The following is a 27,722-nucleotide window of genomic DNA, read 5'->3' as shown; positions in this document are numbered from 1 at the left end:
CTCCCTCCCTCCCTCCCTCCCTCCCTCCCTTCCTCTTTCTCTCTAGAAGATTCCCAGCACCCTGAATGCTGGGAAGATAAACCCAGCAGTAAGAATAAGCAGGACTGACAGACTGTCAACAGGACTGGAAGTGTGTGTGTTATTGGAGGGAGTCATGCTGATGAAGACAAAGAAGGGACTTGGACATGAAGTGTCATCCTGTTCAATGAAGCCAAGGCTGAGGAAACTGAGTGAGTGGGCTATGTGTCCTTGGCAGCTGCTATAGTTTGGATCTAAAGGTCTGTGATTAAGGCTTGCTTACTAGGGAGCCACTCTTAGAAGGTGACTGGATATGGTAAGATCTTCAGACCATTGGAGATATGCCTGAGATGGGTTATGGCATGCTGATCTTATCGTCTTCCTCTTACTTGGTTCCTGGCCATCATGTAAGACATTTTACTTTACCTTGCACTCCTGCCAGGACACGCCGCCTCATCCTTAAAATGCTGCTGCATCCTTTCCAAGTCTGTCTTCTGCTTTCATGTCGTACTCAAGCATGTAAGCACGTTCACACCCACCAACGCATCACATGTGTGAGCACATATGCACACACACAAATGTGTGCACATACACACGTAGACACACGTAGACACACATATTTACATGCTTGTATACATGTACACATGTGTATGTATGCATATATGCATGTGCATATGCATATACAAAATGTGTTTATATACAATATGTAAAAATAGTTTTATATATCTCTATAATATTTGGTATTTGCACATGAGAAAAATGTCAAATTAGCCTTTTTGCATCTGCTTATTTTGCTTAGTTTCATAGTCTTCAGTTGCATCCTTTCTTCAAACAACAAACATACTTTTGTTCTTTTTGGTTGTGAGCCTAGCCTTTAACGGCTGAGCCATCTCTCCAGTCCATTTTTGTTCTTTTTTTATGGCAGACTAAAACTCTATTGTGTTTATATACCACATATTTCTTATTAATTTGTCCATTGCTTGACATATAGGTGGACTCATTGAAACAGTGCTGTAGTAAATGTAGATGTACAAGGATCTCTGGGATGTTGGGGTAGAGTCCTTTGGCACATATGCAGAAATACTATACCTGGGTTATATGGCACAGCTATGTATTTTTAGCTTTTTGAAGACCCTTCATATTAATTTTCACAGAGGCTGGACCAATGCACACCCTCAGCTCTGCATCAGCTCTACACCCACATCCTCACCAGCGTTTGTTGTTTTCTTTCCTTTTGATTGTTTTCTTAAAGAGTGTCGCTCTGACTGGGGCAAGATGGAATTCATTGCCGTTTAAACTCGTGTTTCTTCAGCGGCTAAGGAGTTAGACATTTCTTCATATGTATACTGGCCGTTTCTCCTTCACCTTTGAGAACTGGCTGTGTTTATTCATAAGTTCCTTTCCTGGTTGGGTTGTTAGGCTTTGGCTTTAGGTTTTTGAGTTGTTAATATATTCTAGATGTTAATCTTTGGTCAGATGCGTAGGTAGCTGAGATTGTCTCCCATGGTAGGCTGTCTCATGTGATTGCTTCTTCTGCTTTGCAGAAGTTCTTAGCTTGATTCAAGTCCTCTTGTCAGCTTAGCACTGATTCCTGAGCTCCAGAGCTCTTTGTGCAAAGTCCTTCCCCTATCTTTCTTCCTTGAGCTGTTTCTCACATGCTTTTCTCTGACAGCTTCAGCTTCAGATCTAGCTGGATGCAGTAGTTATTGAGAGAATGTTGGATCCCATCTTTCCCCTTTCTTGCATCCTTGGCACTCTAGTAGCATCCCTTTCCTCTGCCATACCCTAAAAGCGGCACTTGCTTACTGCTGTGCTGCCAGCAGCTTGAAAGAAACTTGTCTGGCCTGCACATGTGTCTGTGTGCCATGTGTGTGCAGAGCTTGAGGAGGCCAGAGGGTGTTAGATCTCACAGGACAGGTGTTTCAGTTATGAGCCACTACGTGGGTACTGGGAATCAAACCCGTGTCCTGGAAGAGCAGCCAGTGCTCTTTAACCACGGAGGCATCATGTCTCTGGCTCCTTGAAATTCCTAATCCTCACATATTTGTTTGGTGTGTGTGTGTGTGTGTGTGTGTGTGTGTGTGTGTGTGTTTGGTGTGTGTCTGTGTGTCCAGGACAGGGTCAGATGCATCAGTGACTGGGGTGTGGAGTTCAGGTTTCAGGAGCGGACCTTTTCCTTCTATCATGTGGGGCTTGGGGACCAAACTCTGATTATCAGGCTTAGTGGCAGGCACTTTTAGCAGCTGAAACTTCTTGCTTGCCCCAACATCGTGACTCTTTGTTTGAGGTGGGGTCTGCTTTGGAACTCACTATGCAGACCAGGCTGGCGTCCGTCTCAGAAATCCACTTGCCTCTGCTTCCTGAGAATTGGGGTTAAATGCACCACTGTGCCTGACAAATTCTTCATAATTAGATCTTGGTTTATAATAAAGCCCCTTGGACAGTGGAGCCTGGACTGGTGAATTGTACCTCAGTTCACACACCACTTGCTCTTCCACCTAGGAAGGACTTCTTGTGTTGACTTCCTGTTCCATGATACCCAGGTCCTGTCTGGCCGCCGCTGCTTGGCTTCCACCACGTGTCTGCTGTAGTTTCCACATGGAGTGATGAGTCAGGAGATGAGTGATGAGAGAGGAAGAGGAAGCTGGTGCTCTTACGTTCCACCTTCCTCTGTGGCCTGGGTGTCAAGGGTGATGGAACCTCTTGGTCTTTGGGAGTGTTAGTGGCCATCTCCACTACTGTCAGTGTGTTTGTGCATTTGGTGGACAGCTGACTAGAGGCTCTGAGCCCTGAACTCACACCAGCTCAGGGACCCCTGAATGTGGAAGCTTACAGCTCCCTGGCATACTTGCTAGCCATGGAATGCAGAGGTGGTCCGGGCGGGAGGCTGTGGGTTGCCTGAGCATGTACTTCTTGGGCAGCTGTGGCAGTGAGGCTCCCAGCTCCAGCGAGGGGCAGCACTTTGCTTAGCACAACTTTGTCTTCAAAGGAGTCCACGGCTGAGTCAGTGACTGTAAGCCTAGTGTTCCCTCCACCTCCTTCCAGCATTCTGCTTGGACTGAGCTGTTTTCCTGCTGAACGGCTTGCGGTGCGTTCTGTGAGTGAGCTGTCAGATATGTATTCTATAAACTCAGTGATTGTGCATATAAGTTAAGTGGTTTTTATAGTGGCATATAAAACTGGCTCACACAGAACAAAGAAAATGGTGGCATTATGCTAATAATTAACAGTTTTTAATAATTGTGACCCTGCAAAATATTGGTGGCCACTGTGTTGATAATATTTCAAAGTGATACATAAACTCCCTTAATAGTTAGGTCATGAGCTGGTGAGATGGCTCAGCGGGTAAGAGCACTGACTGCTCTTCTGAAAGTCCTGAGTTAGGATCCCAGCAACCACATGATGGCTCACAACCACCCATAATGAGATCTGATGCCCTCTTCTGGTGCGTCTGAAGACAGCCATAGTGAATTATGCCAGAGTGAGCGGGGCCGGAGCAAGTGGGGCCTGAGTTCAATTCCCAGCTGCCACACACGATAGCTCACGGCCATCTGTACAGCTACAGTGTACTCATACACATAAAATAAATTTAAAAAAAAAATAGTTAGGTCATGATGGGAAGGTACGTGAAGCCCAGTATATGATAAGTGGATTGCATGCAAGTTTTGGTCATATGAGTAATACCACCAGATGCACTGTATTTCTTGCACACATGCCTTATTCCTAGTATATGTGATATTTTCTTCTAGAACACTGATTTGTTCTAAGCATTGTGTTTTCAAGTGAGCATTTGATACTAGGATTAATTTCTTTTCTTTTTAAAGATTTATTTTTTATTATATGTAAGTACACTGTAGCTGTCTTTAGACACACCAGAAGAAGGCATCATATCTCATTACGGATGGTTGTGAGCTACCATGTGGTTGCTGGGATTTGAACTCAGGACCTTTGGAAGAGCAGTCAGTGCTCTTACCTGCTGAGCCATCTCTCCAGCCCTATAATTAATTTCTAACCAGAACTGAGTTTCTTTTCTTTCCTATTCTTGTGACTTGGTTTCTTGGTTTTTGACTTTGGGAGTTTATGAACCTTGTTTTGTTTTGTTTTGAGACAGGATCTCACTATGTATTTCCAACTGTTCCGGAACTTACTATGTAGACCTGGATGGCCTGGAACTTGGAGAGATCAGCTGCCTTTTTCCTGAGTGCCAAGATTAAACATATGCTCCACTATGCTATGCCCACTACCCTGTCTTTTTTTTGGTTGATGTGATAAAATGCCCGGACAAAACCAACTTCGAGGGAAAAATGTTTCTTGTTGTTCACCATAGCAGGGAAGTCTTAGCAGCAGGGACGGGAGGGAGCTGGTCATATTATATCTGTAGTCAGGAGCTGAGGGTAAGGTTGTGTTTGCTGTGTTCAGTTGACTCTAGGACCCAACCCATGAAGAGGTGCCACCCACATTTAGATGAGTTAATTAACTCAAGAAAGCAATATCCCACAGGCATATCCACCGGCCAGTTTGCTCTAGACGGCTTTTTATTGGGATGCCCTTCCCAGGGGATTCTAGATTGTGTCAAGTGGACAGTTAAAGCTAACCATCAAAGCCCTCCTGTGTAATGGGCCTTTGGCTCATCCCTCTCATTGAGAGGCTCTTGCGTTTTGTCCTCACACGTCTTGAACCCTATTACTTCTTGGCATTCCTTGGAAACTCACCTTAGCTGCTGTACTGGATGCTGTAAAGTCATCTGAGAGGAGAGAACCTCAATTAAGAAACCGCTTCCAAAAATCAGGCCGTAGGCAAACCTGTAGGACGTTTACTTCATTAGTGATTGATGAGGGAGGGCCCAGTCCACTGTGTGTGGTGCCATCCCTGGGCTGGTGAATCTGGATTCTATAAGAAAGCAGGCTGAGCAAGCCAGTAAACAAACCATTTCACGGCCTCTGCATCAGCTCCTGCCTGCAGGCTTCTGCCCTGTGTGAGTTCCTGTCCTGACTTCCTTTGATGGTGAACTGTGATGTGGAAGTATAAACCAAATAAGCCCTTTATTTCCCAACTTGCTTTTTGGTCAGTGTTTCATTCTAACCGTAGAAACCCTAACTAAGACAGCTGCATAGTCAAAGACAGATAATGTTTGGTATTTTAAAGATGGAACCTAGAGCCAGGGATATAGTTTAGTGGTAAAGCACTTAGCACTCATGGGTCAAATATCCAGTACTAGAAAAAACAAAGATGGTGGCTGGTGAGATGGCTTAGCAAGTAAAGGTGCCCGCTGTCCAGAATCCACATGTGGAAGGAGATGACTGACTCTTGCAAGCTGTCCTCTGACTTCCTTACCTGTGCCCTGGCACCAATCCTCCTTCAAGTAAACAAACAATGCCCAAGTGTAAGTGAACAGACGAGGAGCCAGTGGGAGACTGTTATTCTGAAAGGAATTCGGGTTGTGTCTGGGGCTGCCTCATGCATTGTTTTCCCCAGACAGAAGCTTTAGAACTGCTAGGTCTGTCAGGGAGAACTCCTTTCTCCACAGTGGGCTGTCAGGGGAGGGATCCTGACTTTCAAAGCAGCTTGGTGTTCTCTAAAGCTGTCAGGGTACAAGGGGATGATCTCAGTGCGGCCCTTTTGGAGCACCTGGCTGGGGTGAGAGCTCCTGTTCTTACCATGCTCGGCTCACCTCTGCTCGGCTCAGCTCAGCTCAGCACCTTACTTGCCAGAGAGAACTGGTGGCTTCTGTTTCAGGCAGTTCCATGTAGATGGAGTTTACCCTCCCTTGCCAACTTTCACCTTGGGAGAGAGGTACGAAGCATAATCACTGGGTACTGTTGCTGGTATTTACTGTTACCCTCATTGCTAAGAACCATCCCATTTGGACAATAAATGTCACCCCACCTGTCACTATAATGTCTTTACACTTGTCTTGTGTGCTGCATTATTAATTTTCATTTTAGAAAGATCAGCTTGTCCTGTGGATGTTTTTATTCTCAGGGTATGTGTATTACCCATTCTGCCCATTTGTCATCATCCCATCAGGCTGATGGCTGCCTATCCTGCCCTCTCTCTCAAGAATAATTCTCTCATTCGTAACTGTGCATGGTAATCCTCATAGCAAGGCTGCTTCCATGCCTGGAAGAAGTCTAGTACAGTGTAAAAGAATCCTTTCCCTACCAACCTCTCATTGCTTTCCGGATCAATTATTTATTTACTTGTGTAATTGGCATCCACTGAAGTATGCGTTACCATAGCCCTAGACTTGCCCCCTTAGAAAGGTCTCGGTCTGGTATCAGCTGCCTTCTTCAGGGTGTGGGAGCCCCATTGGCTGAGAGTGTTTGCTTCTTGTTTGGCTTATTACTGAGCCTCTTAGCTACAGTTGTCTGACTTTGTTTGTGTCCACTCTGCTGCTGTGCAGTAAGGGTTCTGAGTGTGCTGCAGAAGGGCTGCAGACACAGCACCACTCTGAGGCTGAGCCTCAGTGGTTCCTCTGGGGTGCTGGAACCTAAGTCTTTGTTTTCCTTTACCACTGATGTCTGTGAGCCTGAGCTCAGTCCTTTCTGACCTAAATGCCCTTCTTAAAGAAATGCTGATGTCGGTTTGAGTGGTGATGCTTTAGGACAGTGCTAGTTGTAACGCCTCCTTTACTGACTTTGAGGAAGCCGCAGACTGGAGGCTCAGTACTAGGAGCACCGAAGCCTGCAGGCACAGGTAGAAATGGGGCGGGGCCCTGGTCTTGCCTCCAGGGATTGCTAAGAGCCTGAAGAAGTAGCTTGAAATCAGGGTGACTTTGTCACATCAGACAAGGGGCTCCTGCTGAACAGTGGGCTTTTAGTTGGCTACAGGTAAATGCACTTAGACGGCTGGGCCCTATGTTTTCAGCTCTTCCTGAGCACTGCAGAGTGCTCTTCTGTGCAGTGTTTCTGTTGTGTGGAGTGCGGACAGCATTGTCTGCCCTAGGCTATTGAGTGAGAATGACAAAGAACAAGCATTTTTGATGTAACCTTTTTTTTTTATTAGATATTTTCTTTATTTACATTTCATATGACATCTTTCCCAGTTTCCCCTATGGAAAAAAAACCCTGTTCCCATCCCCCTCCCCCTGTTCACCAACCCACCCTCTCCCCCTTCCTGGCCCTGGCATTCTCCTGCACTGGGACATAGGACCTTCACTTTGGTGTAATCTTAGAAAATTATTTTATTTTGCTTTTTTGAGACAGAGCTTTGGTGTGAAGCTGTTTGTCCCAGAACGCACTGTGTAGGCCAAATTGTGCTCAAACTTGAAGCGACGATCCTGGCAGTGTAATCTTTTTGGTGCTGCGGATCAAACCCAGGGCTTCCTGCAAGCGCTCGACACTGACCAATTTTATTTTTTATGAGTTAGGTTTGCTGTGTAGCCTAGGCTGGCCACAAACTATTGTCTTCTTGCCGCAAAGAGTAGTGTACTTCCTCAGATAGTCTTTTGTACAAGTCTCTAAAGTTGTGAAAGCAGAACCTATTCTTTAGAGACTTTCTACAGGAAAAACAAATGTTTATAAATTCTGCTTATCCACTGTTACTCCTTCATCCATTAATAGCTATCAGAGCTCAAGTTCAGTTCACTGTACAGTGTCTGTTAATTAGTAAGACCTTGCATCAGGTGCTAGTGGGTAAATGACGCATCACTACACATGGTTATACCTCAACCTCAGTATGATTGGCCAGGGAAGGTAAAATATAGTTAGGAAATGGTTTTAATCAGGAAATAATTTTATTAAAACATCCTAAGTGTTATCAATAAGATTAATTTTAACTGCAAATTTATTTTTTGATTCCAGTGATATTTTGATACATGAAATCTGTTAAAAAATGTATTTTAATGTGAAGCTCTTTCTTCTGTCCTTGACCACAGTAAAGGTCACATTATTATATATAAGTGAGCAGCTCATTTGATTTGATTCGTTCACCAACAGGCTGTTCTGTAAGCATCTCATAATAGTGACCTGAAAGTCCCTTCAGCTTTGGCTTTTTCTGGACATTAAGAATAAGGAGGTATAATTTCTGTGACGTTTGTTTGTTTGTTTGTTTTTTTAAAGATTTATTTATTATTATATGTATACTGTAGTGTCTTCAGACAGCCCAGAAGAGGATGTCAGATCCCATTACAGATGGTTGTGAGCCACCATGTGGTTGCTGGGAATTGAACTCAGGACCTTTGGAAGAGCAGTCAGTGCTCTTAACCGTTCAGCCATCTCACCAGCCCTTTCTGTGACATTTATGAGACTAAAAACATCCCATATTTTTGAATATCAATTATCATTTTTAAACTTTTTATTGGTTCTTTGTGAATTTCCTGTCTTGCACCCCAGTCCCACTCATCTCCCCAACCTTGTGCCTACTTTCTACCCTTGCAACCTCTCTTGCAACAGAAAAAAAATCTTGTTGTGGAAGCTGCAGCGTGTCGCAGTGTGTCCACAGTCTTGTTGCTGACGCTGCAGCGTGTCGCAGTGTGTCCACAGTCTTGTGGATGCTGCAGCGTGTCGCAGTGTGTCCACAGTCTTGTTGTGGACGCTGCAGCGTGTCACAGTGTGTCCACAGTCTTGTGGAAGCTGCAGCGTGTCGCAGTGTGTCCACAGTCTTGTTGTGGACGCTGCAGCGTGTCACAGTGTGCCCACAGTCTTGTGGAAGCTGCAGCGTGTCGCAGTGTGTCCACAGTCTTGTGGACGCTGCAGCGTGTCGCAGTGTGTCCACAGTCTTGTTGCTGACGCTGCAGCATGTCGCAGTGTGTCCACAGTCTTGTGGACGCTGCAGCGTGTCGCAGTGTGCCCACAGTCTTGTGGACGCTGCAGCGTGTCGCAGTGTGTCCACAGTCTTGTGGACGCTGCAGCGTGTCGCAGTGTGTCCACAGTCTTGTTGCTGACGCTGCAGCGTGTCGCAGTGTGTCCACAGTCTTGTGGAAGCTGCAGCGTGTCGCAGTGTGCCCACAGTCTTGTGGAAGCTGCAGCGTGTCGCAGTGTGTCCACAGTCTTGTGGACGCTGCAGCGTGTCGCAGTGTGTCCACAGTCTTGTTGCTGACGCTGCAGCGTGTCGCAGTGTGTCCACAGTCTTGTGGACGCTGCAGCGTGTCACAGTGTGTCCACAGTCTTGTTGCTGACGCTGCAGTGTGTCGCAGTGTGTCCACAGTCTTGTGGAAGCTGCAGCGTGTCGCAGTGTGTCCACAGTCTTGTTGCTGACGCTGCAGCGTGTCGCAGTGTATCCACAGTCTTGTGGAAGCTGCAGCGTGTCGCAGTGTGCCCACAGTCTTGTTGTGGACGCTGCAGCGTGTCGCAGTGTGTCCCACAGTACTCCCTTTGCTCATGCTTCTTTCTCACAAAAATGTTCATTGCTATGACTTGTTGGTCTGGCTCGAGGCCTCTGGCTTCTGCTAATCTATCAATGCTGGAATCTCACTGGGACTCCTCTTGGATGTCTTATTGTTGACCTGTCTCATGGAGATCCTGCAGTATTGAATCTGTAGAACTGGCCCCTTCATGCACTGCAGCAGTTCATGTTGGGGTGGGCCAGTTCGAAGCTTTGGATCTGGGCCGAAGAGGTATCAAGAGATGATCAGCTCTCTGACTCTCACACCCTCAGGGCTGGCTCACCAACAACCACTGCCAACCAGGGCCAGTTCTACCCTGCTGCCCAGGTGAGGGGCCAGTCCCACTGTCCCAAGCATTGCAGCTAGTGAGGGACATGGCCTGTTCTTCCACTCTCATAATCCATAGACGGTGAGGGATGAGGGAAGGGAGGAGACTGTCTCTCCTTCATCCCTGCCACAACCTAGCAGGCAAGAGTCAGGGCTAACTCTCCTGCGCTCTCACTCTCTGAGATGGCTCATCTGCACCTCCTACAGCCAGAGCCAGCTCAACTGTGCTGTCCAGGCAAGACACAGGGCTTGCTCTCGATTGCTGCAGCAGGTGAGGGAGATGGCCGGCTCCCTGGCTCTGATGACCTCGGAGTCATCTGTCTGTCTGCTGAAGGTGGCAGGCAATGTGTGTATGGGGGGATATCTCTCTTGCCCATATCACCACAGGGCAGACAAGTGATGGGGCCAGCTCTCCCATGGTCACCTGCCACCAAGGTCAGCTCTTATGCTGCCCAGGAGTGGTGCAGGGCCCACTCTCCACAGTGCTGCAGCTAGTGAAGGACAGGACTAGCTCTTCTGCTTTCATGGCCCTAGGCCAGGTCTCTCATCTGCTGCAGGTGAGGGGTGGGGAAGTTGTCACTCCTTTGTCTACTACTGGGAGACAAATTGTAGGGCCAACTCTCCCATGCTCACATTCTCAGGGCAGGCTCACCTGCAGCTCCTACAATATGAGGTCTGCTCTCCGGAGTACTGCAGCTGGCTAAGGGTGGGGTCAGCTCCCCTGTTCTCCTGCTTCTAGGCCAGCTCTCCTACAATTCCCAGGTGAGGAGTGGGGCTAGCTTTGCACAGCCCTCTGACATCAACCTGTCCTTGAGTGGCAGCCCAGATCAGAGATGTCTCCCTGGTCTTTGGTAACAGGCCCCAGTTGCTGCAGGGCCGTCAACCCAGACATGGCCCCCAGTGGTAGCATGGGCCAGGACCCTACCATGGTCCCAGGTGGCATCACCAGCTACTCACACCAAGCTGTTCCTCACTACCCTTGAGTCTCCAGTTCCCATTCTCTTCATTGTGCCCACATCGTTCTGTTTCTCTTTCTCTTCCATTTCTCCACCACTTACTTGCTCCTGGGCAGGGGCCATCTTGGTCATTGACTGCCCTCCAGGCATGCACAGCACTGGACTGGTATTCATCTCATGCTAGGTCCTTGTCTGGGCCCCATGGCGCCAGTGTGGTGTTCATCTGGTCTCACTCCTTGTCCAGCTTGCCCAAGTGGCCATCTGATCTGTCCCTGGCTCACTCCTCCCAGGGCCCCCGGTCCCAGGCAGGGTTCTTCTCGTCTTAGACTTGCTTTACCTGGGAGACACTCTGGGCCTGACTGGCACCAGCCTGCTGGTTGTCTCAGGTTCACCTTTTCTCAGGGAGTGTTAGACTTCTAATCATTCAGATGTTCATAGGTCAGAACACTGTGTGTAGACATAGCCTCTCTCTTCTCTGCCACCTACCGACACACATGTGACAGTGCAGCCACATCTGCAGTACCTCTAGGGGCAGGCAATTGTCATTTGTACTGAATAGTTGTTGGAACTGATTCACTTGCTTTATAAAAAAGGAAGTCTTTGCACTACTTTATCCTGCTAGTTTATCTTTTATGGTATTAAAGTCATTCTATTCTGTATACACGAAGGAACTGTGGTTCACATTAACTAGATAAACAGAGCTTTAGCAAAGGTAGCAGACAAACCCAGATCTTTGGTTTCACACAGGTCTTCCTTCTACTCCGCTGAATGCTGATATGTTGTGATTACGTTGCACTTGTCGAGAAGACAGGCGCAGCAGTGGGGACACGGCAGTGGTGCTTTACTCAGATGCAGCTGTACCCTGACACTGTGCGCTTGTGTGCTCGTGTGCTCATGCTTCTCATAAAGGCCAATATTAAAATTACTAGCGCATTATTTTAAATTTGAAGTTGAGAACTACTTAACTATTTCACTAAGAATTAAAGTCTTAGGCTGGAGAGATGGCTCAGTGGTTAAGAGCATTGTCTGCTCTTCCAGAGGACTGGGGTTCAATTCCCAGCACCCACATGACTGCTTACTCCTATCGGTAACTCCAGTTCCAGAGGGTCTGACACTCAGACAAGTATACATGCAGACAAAACACCAATGTACATAAATAAAAGTAAAAGATAAAAAAGAATTAAAGTCTTAGAATAAAGGATTTTCAAGCTTGAAGACTATACAAGGCTGATATCACACTGTAGGGGGGAGGTTGGCTTTACCAGCAGTAAGTAGTTCTCGTGTGTGTGTGTGTGTGTGTGTGTGTGTGTGTGTGTGACAGACAGACAGATGGAAGGGAGGAAAGGAGGGAGGGAAGGGGAGGGAGGGGAGATATCTTGCTGTTCAGCCCAGACAAGCCCTAAAGCTCTCAATCCTTGTTCCCCAGCCTTGAGTGCTGGGAACAGACATGTACTACCACCATGTCTAGCTGGGGGGGGGCATGCATGTTCATGTACATGTGTGTGCTTGTGGTCCCCACCCTCTTCCTAGTCCTTCTCCTTCTCCTCTTTCTTCTCCTTACAGGGTCTTGCAATGTAGCCCTGGCTGTCCTAAATTCAGTATGTAGACTAGGCTGGCCTCAAACTCATAGAAATCTTCCTGGCTCTGCCTCTCTACTGCTGGGAATAGGCACTATACCTGGAGGGTCTTCTTTTTAATGGCTGCTGTCCCCTGGCTCCCTGCTCCTTATGCTTTCTTCTTATGCAGTTGCAGCAGAAGGGTAAGTGGAAAGGCACATTAGCTCAGGCTGAGCTATGTCTAAGGCTGTCAGATTCATGCTATTCCTGACAGCTGTGCCAGAGATGAAGCATGAGATCATTTTGTTGATTACCACATTTCTTCTTGACCCAGTTAGATGCTAGGCAGTCTGGCTATTTTAGGATGTTGTAATACATCTACATAGTACTTTCCAATTTGTTTTTACATATTTGCTTCTCACAATAAACCTGTTGAGTGAGATGACATGGTTGTTTTTTGTATCACATGAATAAACCAAACTAGAAGGTTGTATAACACTGTGGTTAAGAATACTCGTTATATTTTATATGAATTTTATGAATCAGGCTATAAGACCAGCTCTACCAAGTTTTTCAGTTTTTACTTTTTTGAGACACAGGGTCTCATGTAGCATAGGCAAGCCTCAAACTTGCTATGTAGTTAAGGCCCACCTTGAACTCTTGGTTCTCCTGGCTCAGCCTCCTGAATGCTGGTGGTTAAAGGTGTGTACTACTCTCTCCAGCCCAGATCTACCAGTTACTAACATTGACCAGGTTTCCCTGAGCTCTCCTCTCTCTGTCTCTCTGCCTCTCTCTGTCTTTGTCTTTATTTCTCTCTCCCTGTCTCTGTCTCTCTCTGTCTCTGTCTTTCTGCCTCTGTCTTTCTCTTTGTTTCTCTGTCTCCCTGTCTTTGTCTCTGTCTCTCTGGGTGCAAACATGCATGCATGTGCCTTGACATATGTGTGAAGGTCAGAAGACAACTCATGACACCCAATTCTCTCCACAGTGTGGGTACAGTGGACTGAAAGCAGGCTTGCTGCAAGTACCTTTACTTTCTGGACCATCTTTCTGACTTATAACTTATTTATTTTTTAATCTGTGTATACCATGTGTATGTCTGCTGCACACAGAGGCCAAAGGAATGCATCAGGTCCACTGGAACTGGAGTTATAGATGGTGGGAAGCCACCATGTAGTGCTGGGAAATAAACCTGGGTTCTCTGCAAGAGCAACAGGTGCTCTTAACTGCTGAGCCATCTCTCCAGCCCCACCCTACCCTGGTTTTTGAGAAAGGTCTGACTTTGAAACCTCAGGCTTTCTGATTAATTAAGGCTGGTTGGCCTGTGGACTCTATGGATCTGCTTAATATCTGCTTCCCCAGTGCTGAGATTGTTGGCACCTGCCACCATGCCCGGTTCTCATGTTTACCAGCCAAGCTGTCATTCCAATCCCAGGACTGTTGGACACTTTAAAATAGTGGAGACAGGTACTTGAAAAATGGTTCAGCAATTAAGAGTACAGGGTACTCTTTCTTAAAACCAGGGTTTGCTGCCTAGCACTCAGGTGGTGGCTCACAACTATTTGTAAGTCTGGTTCCAGGGGATCTGATAGTCTTCATCTAGCTTCCACAAGCACAGGGCATATATGTGGTATGCAAACATACATGCAGTCCAACCACTCATGCACATAAAAATAGTGGAAGCATGTATGTGGTAAAATAGTGCTCATTTTATTTATTTAACTCAACAAAAATTCAGAACTCCTCTGTGCCACACTTCAGGAACACACGGTAATCTCACATCTGAGCTGAGGTGTTTGAGACTGTATTCATTGGTGTCACGTGACACGCATATGCAGTGCAAATGCACATGTGTGTTGAGAATCAATGCTGCAAATAATATGTTAAGCACTGCCGAAACGCCCGTTCCCCTTTAATACCCTCTACATTTAATTGTGTTATCCCTGAGGGATTTCGAACTTCAGTTCAAGAAGCTGTGCTCTGATGGAATCACATTTTTGTCGTAGAAATGGTAATTGAGTTGCTAAGAATTTTATGGAGTGGCAAGACCTTTGAGAAGAGTAAAGTGGGATAGTGCTTGAGAAGGATGTTGCCAATCAAGACATCATTTCACAAGGGGTGACATTTTGTCTGAGACTGGAGTGACCATATAACTACATGAAGCTTTGAGGCAGAGGTGCAGGCTGATGGTCAGGACCGTGGTTAATGTGGTTTGCTGTGGAGATGTGTAGAGACCAGATGGTATGGGGCTTGAAGGCAGGGCCACCTTCTACATGTAGCAAGTTGAACAAGGCAGTTATGTGTTCAAGTTGAGCAGATCCCAGGCCAGGGGCAGTGAAGGAAACAGCAGGTGTTTTTTTCTTTCAGTCATTTAGAGCCAGCAATTAAATTAGCACAGGGCTCAGCACAGGGCTCAGAATTGCTGCTTGTCTGTTGTGTTCTCATCTGCTAATGCTGATAATATACTTACCATATATTCTCAGCAGTCATGTCTGCAGTAACAGCTCTCATTCTCTGTGAAGGAATCTGTTCTAACTGTGTAAGTAGCCTAGGCTAGGGAGACAAACAGACAGTCTCTGAACCTTCCTTACAAATAGGGAGTCGGGTCGGGAGTAGGGCAGTGAAGGGGAAGCGCAAGCTCCAGGGTACATAAAGGTAGGGATGCCAGCCTCGGTTCCTTCCAGGTGCTCAGGCCAGTGGTGGCTGGAGCGTAGTGGCTGGGTGATGCTCACCCCTCCCTGATCACCAGGGGAGTGTAAGCAGGGCTGCCCTGCTTCTGCCTTTGCTCTAAGGCCTTAAACACAGTTTCCTCATGTCACCAAGGTGGATGGGCAGAGACACCTGTGGGTTCTCTCTTCAAGGCCTCTTGCTCTTCAGGATTCCATCTGCCCCTTTGAGTCACCCTGTAAGTTTACATGTTAAAATTGATCAGTTGGCCTTGCAATGCTATGTCTAATTATTACATAGTTACTGAGTGCTTACTAAGACCTAGTTTCAAGTCTTATATCCCATTGTTCTACCATCCTTTCCTGTCTTAACTGCAAAGAAAATGAAGTCTAGAGAGCTAAGCTGGTCTCCTTAGGTCTGACAGTTGGTGAGTGAAAGCAGCCCTCAAAGTCATGTTTAATCATCCAGGAGACTATGTTCTAACTGTTTCTTTATAATATATGTTCAGTGGTTTTTATTGGTTATCTAATGTCCTGATAAGGAGGAATGGTACTCTTTCTTGTGGAGAAAAAGCTTGACAGATGTAGTAACAGCTGGCTTATTTAAAGAAATATAAGCCAGGCACACAGGTATGCTCCAGCCCCGAATCCCAGGAAGTGGATGAGGGAAGATCAGGGGTTCAGGGTCCTCCTGGGCTACAGAGTGAGTTTGTGGCCTAGGTTACATGGGGACATGAGAGCCTGTCTTAAAACAATGATGGCTGTGGGATGATTAGCAGGTGGAAGAAAGATTGATGAAGTGAGTTTGGTTCCTAGAAGTAGAAGGCTGACTGGAAATCTGTCCTCTGAGCTTCACATGTCTGCCATGCCATGCCTGTTCTCTCTGTCTCTGTCTCTGTCTCTCCCTCTCTGTCTCTGTCTCTCTCTCTGTCTTTCTCTGTCTGTCTGTCTGTCTCTCTCTCTCACACACACTCATAATTCAAAAGATTGAATTTAAAGATTACTTTTTATTTTATGTATGGGTGCTTTGCCTACATGTATGATAAATATACAGCATAAATGCATGATACCCAAGATGGCTAGAAAAGTGTGTTGATCCTCTGGAACTGGAGTTATGGATGCTTATAAACTGCCAGGTTTACTGGGAACTGAACCTCTGCAAGAATAGTCTCTTAACCACAGAGCCATCTTTCTAGCCCCATGTTGTGGTAAAATATTAACCCAATTTACCCAATCAATGAATTCACAACTCAATTAATTGGTATACAAGCTACTCACTTAGATTGGGCAGTTCTACCACACTACTCAATTCCCACCTATTAGATTACATATGACTTGCGATTTCTCCAAGCCATTCAGCTCCATCTTCCTTCCACCTCCTCCTCCTCCATTGTCCTCTTCACCAGTGTCCTCCCCTGTCTCCTCTCTCCCCTTCTCCCCCAAACTTTTCAGCTCCACCTTCCCTCCTACTGCCCAATCACCTGCCTTAGCCTTTATTTGAAAAGTTAAGGTGGGAGAAGGTTCACAAGGCACCTGTATATGTGATTCGCTCCTCCTTGTCTGCAGTGCTTTCCAGGAGAGGAGAATTAGCATCAAAATACAAGACCAGGGCTATCCACAACAGCTCCAGAAAATTATTTTTAAGTCAATAAATAGAAGAAATAGAAGTCAGTTTTGTAGCCCATACTGCAGGCATGTGTTCTGAAGAGTGGTCTGTAGCCACTGTAGCCAAAGATGTGTGACGCATTAAAGAAGCCTGTTTACTGAGTTAAGAACTGCGCCTTTCTTTCTTCAGTGTATTGTTGCAGGGGTTAGGGGCTTAGGATGGCAGGCGGTGGTTACCTCTTCATTTATACTATTATTAGTAGTAAATAGTAGTAAAGGTCTGTAAATCAAGAAAAATATCTACCCTGACATTTTAAATACTCATTTACAGTTCAGTTTTGTCTGTGTACATATAATTTACAAATGATCATAAGGTATCCATTCATTTCTTATTTAGTATTTTTTAAGATAACAGACTTTGGAGTTAGCAGTCTCTGGTAGAAAGGAAGAGATTGGGCCATGCAAAGGTTACAAGGCATTAATAATTGATTGGGTGATGCTTACCAGGCAGCCCACGTCAATTTTGGATCTGGCCTTGGAAGGAGCAGCTGTGTATTTGGACGTTGGAAAGTTCATCTTTCCAGACAGTCTGTCAGGCTTCCAAGAAAGCCAGTGGAAATGGAAAAATACAGTGATTGAGAGCTCATGTGAGACTACCAAGCTGCTGGAGCCCACAGAAAAGAGGAAGAGTGGGAACAGCGGTCCCTTAGGGTGTTTTAATTGTGGTTAAAATTTAACAAATGGGCAGTGCCACACAGTTCGTTAGGATTGTCAGTATTTTAGTCTTATCCATGGGTTTGTGGTTAATAATTTTATCAGGGTGCAAGAACAAAATACTTGACAAATACTACTTTTTGTGCTACAACTGTTACTCTATATTTAACCTAGGGTTATAAATTATAACCCTATATATAGAGAAGTAAATACTTTATTTAACTAAGGGTGACTTTAAAGTTTCAAACAGATCTGACCATTAAGTATCAAATGCATCTATGATACAACCCTCAGGATGAAATCCCATACTCAGCACCATCACTGATAGTTTCCTTTATCCAAATTACTGTCTTTATGGGTTTTTAATTTTAAAGAAGTGTATATATGTGTGTGTGTGTGTATGTGTCACACACATGCACATGCACGTATGGTGTGGCACTCTGTCTCCTCTGTGTGGGCGGAGAACAGAGGGGGCTATCTTTATCTCCTTGAATCAGGCTCTCTCAGCAACTGCCCCTGTCCCTGCTCCCCACACCCCACGGCTGGGTCTACAGACATGCATGTTGCCATACTTGGCTTTTCACATGGACTTGCAGGATTTGAATGCAGGTCCTCATGCAAGCCATCCCAATCCCAGCTCAGCGAATACACAACAGATAGTCAGGAGTGGGAAGCAGCTAAGAGCTCGGAGAACGCTAGCTATCTAGATCACGGCTGTCCTGGCCTCCTGACGGGGTGTCAGTGGTGAAATGTCCTGGCCTCCTGACGGGGTGTTTGTCAGTGGTGAAATGTCCTGGCCTCCTGACGGGGTGTTCATCAGTGGTGAAATGTCCTGGCCTCCTGACAGGGTGCTTGTCAGTGGTGAAATCTTGAGCACGTTGGTGGTGGCCCCTCCCAAGGCTACCCCAAGAATTAAAGGATTTACATCTGTAAAACAGCTCCTGCCTTCTGGTAAACCAGAAGACAAACCACATGTATTTTTTTCTGAATAATGAAAGTAATACATTGCTAAATATGTGTAGAATTCAGAAAATTGTTGTTGGCTGCTTTCATGGGAGTGCCAGCAGTGTTTCATGCAGGGGGTATGTCTGCTTTTTGAACCTTTAATTAGTTGTTTCCTTCATTAGGATGGTTTGCTTAGAAGAAAAATTCTTTTTAAACCCCTCAATCATTATTCTGTAACTGATAATTAATATGTTTGATTTATTTGGTGAACGAGTCTTAAGAGCACTGTGTGCTTGTTCTACTACTGACTAGCTCCATGGCCATTTGGAGAATTGTTTAGTGTTTGTGAACATATCCTCTCTTGCCAGTTAATACTTGTTTTGCAGGATTGCCACAAAGATTTAATGACATGTGCATATGCAGAGACGCCTGGCCTGTGGGGTGTTTGGGGGTTAGCTTTTCTGTTTGCTTCCTTTACAATCCAACATTGGAGTGACGTTCATTCTTCTCCACTCCTCTCCAGTTGCCTCAGGGAAGAAATCCAGGAATATTTCAGGGCTTGCCTCAAATCTCTGAAAAGCCACATGTAAGCAAAGTGAGTGTTCCTGCCAGACTTAGTCGCAGGTGTGGTAGTTCATGCCTGTAAAACCTCAGCCCCTGGGAGTTGAGGCAGGAGGATTTCTTATAAACAAAACAAAACAAACAAAACAAGAAAAGAGCAAAGCTGAGTGAGTGCGCTGCTGCTATCCACGCGCAGCAGGTTTGGGAGATGTTCCTGGGGTCTGTCGGGCTCACAGTGATGGCATCTGATGTGCCTTCTGTCATTTTACTGTGAAATACAACCTGCATTGTATAGGAAGGTATGAAAATATGCACATATCAAGAATGATGATGGATGTCTTTATGAAGAAAACATTGTGGAGATGGAGGGATGATGGTTCAGCATTTTTAATAAAATCGATTGATTGATTGACTCACTGATTGTGTATGAATGTTTTCTATACATGTATGTGTGAGAGATGAGCTCCCAGCACCCACATCAGGCATCTCACAACTGCCTGTGACTCTGGCTCCAGGGAATTCCAACACCATTGGCTTCCAGGCACCTGAACTCACATGCATATATCCTACCCCCCAGAAATGCAGGCAGACATATAATTAAAAATAAAATCTTTTTTTTTTAAATATTTATTTATTATTATATGTAAGTAGACTGTTGCTGTCTTCAGATACACCAGAAGAGGGCGTCAGATCTCATTACGGTTGGTTGTGAGCCACCATGTGGTTGCTGGGATTTGAACTCAGGACCTTTGGAAGAGCAGTCGGTGCTCTTAACCGCTGAGCCGTCTCGCCAGCCCAAAAAGGTGCTTTCTTTCTTTTTTCTTTTCTTTTTTTTTTTGTTTGTTTGTTTGTTTGTTTGTCCTTTGTTTTTCGAGACAGGGTTTCTCTGTGTAGACCTGGCTGTCCTGGAACTCACTCTGTAGACCAGGCTGGCCTCAAACTCAGAAATCCTCCTGCCTCTGCCTCCCAAGTGCTGGGATTAAAGGCGTGTGCCACCACCGCCCGGCAAATAAAATCTTTTAAAAGAAAAAAATTTCCCAACCCAGCCAGATCTATATTTCCATACCTTCTGTCTATGAAAGTATGTGAATGGAGACTTTAAAGTATGCCAGGAGATATTTGTATACCTTTGTCTGAGCCCTTAAAACTATTAATAAAAAGTTTTAAAATGTTAAATTTGCAGTTTGGACTAGGATTATAGCTCAGTGGTAGGAGTGCATTAAGTAGCATGAACGAGGCCCTAGGTTCAATTCCTAACAATTCATAAAACAATCAAAACCAGTGAAATTATGCTTTTCCCTTGATAAATAAACCTTTATAACAAAATTAGAAAATACATAAAATTAGAGTATAGTAAAAAATTGAAATCAGTAAAACGTCTAAAGATGGTGGAATTTAGTTATCTAATATGTTTTTTGTTTTTAGTATGCTTATATTTGGATGAGTAATAAAGATAGTGTAAATTAAGAATACACATAGTGGGATTCATGGCTCCAGCAGCATATGTATAGCAGAGGATGGCCTAGTTGGTCATCAATGGGAGGTGAGGTCCTTGGTCCTGTGAAGGCTCTATGCTCCAGTGTAGGGGAATGCCAGGGCCAGGAAGTGAGAGAGGGTAGGTTTGATGAACAGGGGGAGGGGGAAGGGAACAGGGTTTTTTTTTCCCGGAGGGGAAACTGGGAAAGGGGATATCATTCGAAATGTAAATAAAGAAAATATCTAATAAAAAAGATAGTATAAATTATGTAGTTATCCTATAAAATTAGTTTTAACCTGTGGTTCCCAACCTGTGAACTCGCTGGGGGGAAGTCGAATGATCCTTTAACCCAGGGATTGTCTAAGACCATCTGCATATCAGATACTTACATTACAATTCACAACAGTAGCAAAGTTACAGTTATGAAGTAGCAACAAAAAGACTTTTATGGTCGAGGATCGCCACACCATGAGGAACTGTAGTAAAGGGTTGCAGCATTAGGATGGTTGAGAACCACTGTTTTGTTTTTGTTTTTGTTTTAAACATTTTTAAAAAAGATTTATTTATTTTATGTATATGAGTACACTGTCATTCTCTTCAGACACACTGGAAGAGAGAGCATCAGATCTCATTTGGGGATGGATGTGAGCCACCATGTGGTTGCTGGGAATTGAACTCAGGACCTCTGGAAGAGCAGTCAGTGCTCTTAACCACTGAGCCATCCCTCCAGCCCCTGAACCACTGGTTTTTAACAGACCCCCTGTTAGGATGCTGCATACCCTAAGTTCTAGGACTTGGGAGGCAAAGACAGGTGAATCTCTGTGAATTCCAGGTCAGCCTGGCCTATAATAGTGAGTTCTAGGCCAGCCAGAGAATACTGAGACCCCGTCTGTGGTGCTTGAATATGCTTGACCCCACGGGAAGTGGCACTATTAGGAGGTGTGACCTTCTTAGAATAGGTGTGGACCGAACCTCTGAAACTCTAAGCCAGCCTCAATCAAATGTTGTCTTTTAAAAAGTTACCTTGATCATGGTGTGTTTTCACAGTAGTAAAATCCTAATTAAAACATCATCTAAAAGGATAGCTTTTAACCATGACTTCTGTAAAGCCATCAATTATGTTACTATTAAAATGGCACTTTGGTGTTCTAGTAACAGAAGCCAGGTAAAGACCCGAGGATTTAAAACTGTGATCAATATAAGGATTCTGAAGTTAAAAGCACAATACCATTTAACAGTGAAGTACTTAGGTATAAGGTATGGATATGAAAATATCTATAATATCTATATGAGAAAAACTGATAGACACTGTCAGAGAACCAAATAAAAGCAGGGATTTTCCCATGGTCATAGATAGATTTAATATTGTCACTCCAAGTTCTTTCTAAACACAAACCTTAACAGACACTGTAGCATGTAGATCTGCTCATGCAAGCAAACATGAAGAAATGATGCTCGTGTATGATTAGAAACTGAGCAGAATGATTCTGTGTGCTTTCTGGGATGGCCCAGTTCTCAGCACTAAGAATGTTGGGACACTGGAACAGCCAGAACTGCACATGCTAGGGGATTTTGAAGTAAACAATCACTTTGGTAGGAAGTTTGGCAGCTTCCAGGAAAGTGAAATACACTTTGACATAATCAAGCGGTTGTGTTTCTTGGTCCAGTTGAGAATTCACCACTACACAGCACCCTGCACATTGATGCTTTCTGCAGCTTTTCTTGCACTGGACAGAGATGGAAGCAATCAAGACATTATTCAGTAGGTAAACAAAACAAACCACGATACACCCAGGTAACGGAATTTTATTAAACATTACAGAAAACAAGCTGTTGAGGGACTGAAGAGATGGCTCAGTGGTTAAGAGCACTTGTTGCTCTCCTGGAGAACCCAGGTTTGATTCCTAGCATCCATACCGCAGCTTAGAACCCTCTGTAATACTGGTCCCGAGGGATCTGATGCCCTCTGGCCTCCACAGTACCATGTATGGTACGTGGTGTTCACACACATGAAGAAATGATGCATGTCTAACACTCACAATGCTCACTTTATAAAGCTATACAAAAGGATTTTGTTTTCAAAACACTTTTCTTCTAAATATTAAAAATTAAGATGGACAAGCAAACCAAGACAGCTCAGTGAGGAGGGGGTCTTCAACAGACGCAACAGTGAGGGGGTCTCCAACAGACGCAACAGTGAGAGGGTCTTCAACAGACGCAACAAACAGTGCTGGGCCAGCTAGATTGCCACTGTGAAAGGAACAGAGTCAGACCTCCTACCTCGTACTGCATTCAGTGAACTCAGCGTTAAAGGCAAATTCAGGGCATAGCAAAGAATGTGTTGATGACTTTGGACCAGGCAATGTTTTTAGAGATAGGGAATTGAAACGCTAAGCAAGATTAAAGTAGATAGTGCCTATATCATAAACCCAAGAACTTTTGTGCATCTGAGAACATCATTAGAGAGTGAAGAGGTAAAAAAAGAAAATTCTAAAAATAAAAATGAAAGAGAAGAGTAAGCCAATGAGATGACTCAGTGGGTAAAGCATTCTTTATGTAAGCTTGATAAGATTAGCTTGATTTCTGCAACTCACAGAGAGGGGGAGGGGAGATCTCAACACATACCATAGCATTCTAATGTAGATACACACACACACACACACTCACACACACACTCACACACACACACTCACACACACACTCACACACTCACACACACACTCACACACTCACACACACACACTCACACACACACTCACTCACACACTCACACACTCACACACACACACACTCACACACTCACACATACACTCACACACACACTCACACACACTCACACACACTCACACACACACACACTCACGAACTCACACATACACTCACACACACACTCACACACACTCACACACACACTCACTCACACACTCACACACACACACACACACACACAGCGAGACAGAAAAAGAGACAGACAGAGCGAGACAGAGTGAGACAGAGAGAGTGAGAGACACAGAGACAGAGAGTGTGAGAGACAGAGAGGGAGATAGTGAGAGACAGACAGTGAGAGAGAGTAAGAGACACAGAGAGACAGAGTAAGGGAAAGAGAGAGAGACAGGAAGAGTGAGAGACAGAGACAGCAAAGTCATTTTTAGAAAGTGAAGAGGATCCATAGAATTCGGGAGAGTTTTTGCAGCCCATATATATTCAAGGACTAGTTTAGAATATGTAAAGAATCTTACAATGTAACAGTAAAAGGATAACAGCCTAAGAGTAAGCAAATGAAATATTCTTTGTCTCCAGGATCTTATGTCAATATCACAATATAAAACACAGTTTTAACTTTAAAAGTCTCACAGTTCTTAAAACTTCCAATACTTTAATCATGTCTATAAAAAGAAAAACAGAACAAGTTATAAACTTTCTTATTTCAAGAATGAAGAGCTAGAGCACAGACAGTGAGATCAAAGCAAACCCCAAGCTTAGCATTGTAAATCCAGCATCTGGGACTCATTCATGGCCTCCAGGCTCCAAGAGGCTTGGGCAGCCCTCGTCCCCACCCCTGTCATCCACACCTGCATCTATGGTAGCCATCCCATGGTCCTGGTATCTCAAATATGCTGGAGTCTCCAGGGCAACTGAGGCTGCACTCTCACCAATGTCTCTGGCCTCTCACAGTGCCAAGTCTTGGCTACTCTGCATGACTCCTTCATGCCTTCAAAACCAGTACCATGTGGTCTCTCTTCCACATCATTGTAAAGCTTGATATGCATCCTTGGTTCCTCACTAGACTTTAGCTTCTGTGTGCTGGCCCTGAGGAAATTCTTTCCAGAAGATTTCATTGTAATGGTACAGATCAGCATCTTTTTCAGCCTCAGCTGGCCAGCATCTGTTGTGTCAGTAAAGCACAGGTTTCAGTTCCAAAGATTCTTACCTGAAATATATAAATGGCCCCCGTAAGGTCTGCTTCTCTGAAACTTCACAAGCCAGGTCTCCATTGCCTGCATTCTTTCAACATTCTTTCAACAGTAGCTTTTAAATCTGTGAGCATGTCCAGACCAAAGTTCCAAATGCTTCCACAACCCCCACCTCAACACCTCTACCCCCAACCCCAAAACAACCCAAAAACAAAAATAAAATGAAACCCAAAACCCAACACAGATGGGGTCCATCACAGCAGTGCCCCATGTTCCTGATTTGTCTTCTAATTGGCTTTCTCTTGTTATTATAAACATCATGATCAAAAGGAACTTGTCGAATAAAGAATTTATTTGGCTTCCAGGTTACAATCCATCATCAAAGGCACTGAAGCACAGACCTGGGTTGCTTCCCCTCCCTTACCTTTCCATCCCCTTCCCTTTTTTGGCAACCTGCTTTCTTTCACACCCCAGGACCACTAGCCTGGGTGAGTGGTAGCATAGCACTTCCCAAGAGGGCTGGATTCTCCCACTCCGGTCTTCAGTCAGTACAGTGCCCCAGACACACCCTCAGGCCTGTCCAGTTCAGGTGGACCTTCCTCTTCCCAGCTGTGTCAAGTTGACAATTAAGATTGAACATCAAATCTTTGTAGCCTTCCTTTTAAACTATTTCCCTCATTTATTCATCAGCTTAATTTGTCTTTTTGTTTGTTTGTTTATTTTTTTTTGGTTTTTCGAGACAGGGTTTCTCTGTGTAGCCCTGGCTGTCCTGGAACTCACCCTGTAGACCAGGCTGACCTTGAACTCAGAAATCCTCCTGTCTCTGCCTCCCAAGTGCTGGGATTAAAGGCGTGTGCCACCACCGCCCGGCTTAATTTGTCTTTTTAAAAACTATTTTTATGTGTATGTTTTGTCTGTATGCATATGTGTGCACCACATGCATGCCTGGTGCTGAGCAAGCCAGATAAGGTTGTTGGTTTCCCTCAGAACTGGGGTTAACAGACAGTTGTAAGCTGCTTTATGGGTGCTGGGCATACAACCTCGGTCCTCTGCCAGATAGCAGTGCTCTTAACTGCTGAGCCATCTTCCTAGCACTAGCTTAATTTGTCTTAAGAAACAACTTTTATATTAGGTAAAAGATAGTTTTGTTTTTATACCCACTGTCAAGAAGAATGGGATGTGTGGCTTGACCCCAGCCTGCCCAGGTAGTTTGTTTTATCTTGGCCCTTTAAATGTCCTCACATCTTAGTTTCTGGTGACTCTGGGGTACTTCCTGATTACTTACTTGTGAGAAGGAAGACTGTTACCAGAGCATAGTTGGTTAGCTGGTATTTAGGACAGAAGTGTTGGCTATTTGAGAGGCTAGCAATCCCGAGACATTTGATTCACTAAGATCTGTTAGATAGAAACTTGCTGTGTGGGTTGGCACTTTCTTAGTTAATTAAGACTTGTTTGTGCATGACTATTTTAGGAAGAGACCCAAGAGTGTTTCCAAAGGTTTATTATGACCTTTTATAGAAGGTAGGCTGCCTCTGATGGGTAGCGTATGAATTCCAGACTAGTGAATCCCTTGCTTCTACTTTTTGTGGTCTTGGGTAAGTTACTTAATGCATGCTTTGCCTCAGTTTCATCATTTGCATGAAGGTTATAATACTTTAATATGGGGAGTTGTGAGAGCTGGGGTGGAGGACACAGGTCTGTAATCCTAGCACCTACATAGACAGGAGAATCCCAAGCTTGAGGCCAGCTTGGTCGTGACTATGAAGCCGACTGAGAGTGCGACCTTGACTCAAGCAAAGCCTTGGGGCTGTGGTGTAGTGTCAGACTGCTTGCCTAGCATGGACAGAGCCCCGGATCCCCAGAAGAGTGTGTGAGGGCTAAACATATATAAATAAGTATAAATACAAATATAAATGCATACACATCTCTGAAATAGTGCTCGGTACATAATGAACACTTAATAAATGTTACTTAGCTCTGTTGGGATGCAGAAGGGACAGTGGTTTGAGATTAACAGGAAGTTTACCTTGGAATTTGTCCTGACCTATTTAAATTACTTGTACTCAAGTAAACCCTTTGAAAGTAATCAACAGCCCTCACAATTCTCTTGCTGGGAGAAAGGGTGGCTGTCTCAAGTAACCTCTATTATTCTTTATTGTTCTATGCCCGCCCCACAAGGTGTGATATTACTTTTTGACTTTTAAAGCCACACATATAGGAAGAGCAAGATAAACCTTATGGCTTTCTGAAATTCCATAAAACAATCTATTATTATAGTCAGGCTCTTCCCTGCAGTCTCCTGTGTTAGTAGGCTAGCCTCACAAATACCCTCATTACTACAGGGGTGATGTCTTCTGGCTTCCCAGGGTCCTGGCCAGTTAGTAATTAACTGTGATAGTGGCTCAGGCAGACCAGCTAGGGGCAGAGCTTTTGTTAACCCATGTCTGCCCCAGCCAGGGAGAGAGAGCAATGTTCTGATTTATCTCGAGGAATCTGCCTGGGTCTTGTATAGTTGATCTACAAATTCAGTCTGTTTCTAGGAATTTTGACCACAGTTTCTAATCGTGAGATATATTTTTATGACCCTGGGGAGTAGAGTTCACTGTGTGTTATTTGTTAGGTGGTTTTATTCCTGTGTTCATGTGGCCTTAGAGACTTAGTCATAGACCTTGATTGGTTCACTAACACTGATGTCAGGTTTCTTTACAAAACTTTTATTTTGTTTGTATGCGTGTGTGCACGCGCTTGTCATACCCCAGAAGGTGGGGTTGGATTCCTTGGAGCTGGAGACATTTGTGATCCACTCAGGGTGGGTGCTGGATTGTAAATCCAGTCCTCTGATAGAGCAGTAACTGCTCTTAGCCACGGAGCCAACTCTCCCACGGATAAGGCTAATTCATATGATTAGTGATTGTGTATTCTTGTAGTATAAAAAGATCAGATTTCTAGGGAGTCTACATCATACTTCTTTCTCCAGAAGTCCTATTACAAAGGCAACAGCTTTTAACTTCTTTATTTCTCATGCTTATTTTCATACTTCTTACCTTTGTTTTCTTTTTAATAATATGCCTATATGGTTATATTTTGGATTTTCAAACGTAGACTTTCTCTACAGATATCCTTCAGTGGAATGTTTCACATTCTCTTAATTCAGGCTGTGTAAAGGTGCTTGGTTAAATCAGTTAAAAGGCAATTCAGCATACACTAAATGAGGCAGTCTTCTCATATTCCAGCCTCACTCTGCTCAACTTGTGTATGACTGTTTTAAAATTTTAGATGTTAAGTTTTCTCAACTGGGCAGGTGCCTCTTTAAATGACTACTAAATGGCTTAAGTTTTGTTTCCCCGCGTTCATCTGTTAGGGTTTTGAGACACAGTCTCTCTAGTATGTGGCCCTGGCAGCTAGTCCATGTTATTCTGTTATCGCAACACAAAACAGACTAAGGTACTTAATAGAGTACATCTTGACACTGTCTGGCATAGTATGTATTAAATAAATTCCAATTGTCAGCTAGTCAGTGGTAGCACACACCTTTAATCTTAGCACTGGGGAGGCAGAAGCAGATGAATCTCTGAGTTTGAGGTCCGCTAGCTTGCTCTATAGATCTAGTTCCAGGATAGCTAGGGCTACACAGAGAAATCCTGTCTCTACCCCCCCCCCC

The 27,722-nt window shown here is 44.6% G+C and overlaps 1 protein-coding gene and 1 non-coding gene across 2 annotated transcripts in view; one reads left to right on the top strand and one right to left on the bottom strand.

Moving 5' to 3' along the window:
• Nucleotides 1–27,722, top strand: part of Slc16a10 (solute carrier family 16 member 10) — a 106,830-nt gene that overhangs the window by 26,329 nt on the left and 52,779 nt on the right. The gene's annotated exons all lie outside the window — the stretch shown is intronic.
• On the bottom strand, nucleotides 11,031–11,162 carry LOC116075575. The gene has a single exon (XR_004112616.1). It is a non-coding gene; the product is annotated as a small nucleolar RNA SNORA17 (small nucleolar RNA).

The sequence above is a fragment of the Mastomys coucha genome, unplaced genomic scaffold (genome assembly GCF_008632895.1).
Source record: "Mastomys coucha isolate ucsf_1 unplaced genomic scaffold, UCSF_Mcou_1 pScaffold3, whole genome shotgun sequence".
Classification (NCBI taxonomy): domain Eukaryota; kingdom Metazoa; phylum Chordata; class Mammalia; order Rodentia; family Muridae; genus Mastomys; species Mastomys coucha.
This window is presented reverse-complemented; position numbering and strand designations above follow the sequence as displayed.